This window comes from Budorcas taxicolor, chromosome 10, assembly GCF_023091745.1.
Source record: "Budorcas taxicolor isolate Tak-1 chromosome 10, Takin1.1, whole genome shotgun sequence".
NCBI lineage: Eukaryota > Metazoa > Chordata > Mammalia > Artiodactyla > Bovidae > Budorcas > Budorcas taxicolor.
Window position 1 is genome coordinate 72,122,254 of NC_068919.1, and position 1,896 is coordinate 72,124,149.

Consider the following 1,896-nt stretch of genomic DNA (forward strand, 5'->3'; position numbering starts at 1 on the left):
CGCTCAGTCGTGTCCGACTCTTTGTGACCCCATGAATTGCAGCACGCCAGGCCTCCCTGTCCATCACCAACTCCTGGAGTTCACCCAAACTCACATCCATCGAGTTGGTGATGCCATCCAGCCATCTCATCCTTTGTCTTCACCTTCTCCTCCTGCCCCTAATCCTTCCCAGCATCAGAGTCTTTTCCAATGAGTCAACTCTTTGCGTGAGGTGGCCAAAGTACTGGAGTTTCAGCTTTAGCATCATTCCTTCCAAAAAACATCTAGGACTGATCTCCTTTAGAATGGACTGGTTGGATCTCCTTGCAGTCAATGGGACTCTCAAGAGTCTTCTCCAACACCACAGTTCAAAAGCATCAATTCTTTGGCACTCAGCTTTCTTCACAGTCTAACTCTCACATCCATACATGACTACTGGAAAAACCATAGCCTTGACTAGACAGACCTTAGTCGGCAAAGTAATGTCTCTGCTTTTCAATATGCTATCTAGGTTGGTCATAACTTTCCTTCCAAGAGTAAGCATCTTTTAATTTCATGGCTGCAATTACCATCTGCAGTGATTTTGGAGCCCCCCAAAATAAAGTCTGCCACTGTTTCCACTGTTTCTCCATTTGCCATGAAGTGATAGGACCAGATGCCATGATCTTCGTTTTCTGAATGTTGAGCTTTAAGCCAACTTTTTCACTCTCCTCTTTCACTTTCATCAATAGGCTTTTTAGTTCCTCTTCCCTTTCTGCCATAAGGGTGGTGTCATCTGCATATCTGAGGTTATTGATATTTCTCCCAGCAATCTTCATTCCAGCTTGTCTTTCTTCCAGTCCAGCATTTCTCATGATGTACTCTGCATAGAAGTTAAATAAGCAGGGTGACAATATACAGCCTTGACGTACTCCTTTTCCTATTTGGAACCAGTCTGTTGTTCCATGTCCAGTTCTAACTGTTGCTTCCTGACCTGCATATAGGTTTCTCAAGAGGCAGGTCAGGTGGTCTGGTATTCCCATCTCTCTCAGAATTTTCCACAGTCTATTGTGATCCACAGTCATAGGTTCTGGCATAGTCAATAAAGCAGAAATAGATGTTTTTCTGGAACTCTCTAGCTTTTTCAATGATCCAGCAGATGTTGGCCATTTGATCTCTGGTTCCTCTGCCTTTTCTAAAACCAGCTTGAACATCTGGAAGTTCATGGTTCACATACTGCTGAAGCCCAGCTTGGAGAATTTTGAGCATTACTTTACTAGCGTGTGAGATAACTGCAACTGTGCGGTAGTTTGAGCATTCTTTAGCATTGCCTTTCTTTGGGATTGGAATGAAAACTGACCTTTTCCAGTCCTGTGGCCACTGCTGAGTTTTCCAAATTTGCTGGCACATTGAGTGCAGCACTTTCACAACATCATCTTTCAGGATCTGAAATAGCTCCACTGGAATTCCATCACCTCCACTAGACCAGTCTACTTCTCAGTAAACCCTCTTTGGATCCTATTTCCACGTGGCAGTGATTGAGGTTGGGAGATGTTCCTTTTTAGGTGTAAAAGTTGACTTGTCACCCTAGGATCACTTTAAAGGGGAGAGATGGTAAGTGTAATAATGATTGGCATAATGTATAATATAGGACTAAAATCCTTCTTTGGCTCACAGGTCCCCTGAGAATTAAACTTATTTACTGAAATTAATCACACCCACCTTCTCCAACAGATCTGAGATCCTGAGGCAAACGGTTACGCAGGCGCAGAACACATCGCGAAAGCGTAGGTAGATCCGGCTGGAGGTGGAGTTGAAACGGCCGGAAACGCGTCACGGAGGGCGTGTGCGTCAGGTCGTAGTAGGTGGGGCTCAGAGCCTCGTTTCCTCGGCTACCGCCGGCAGCTGCCCTGCGCTTGGCGTGCTTGCTTTGCAGAC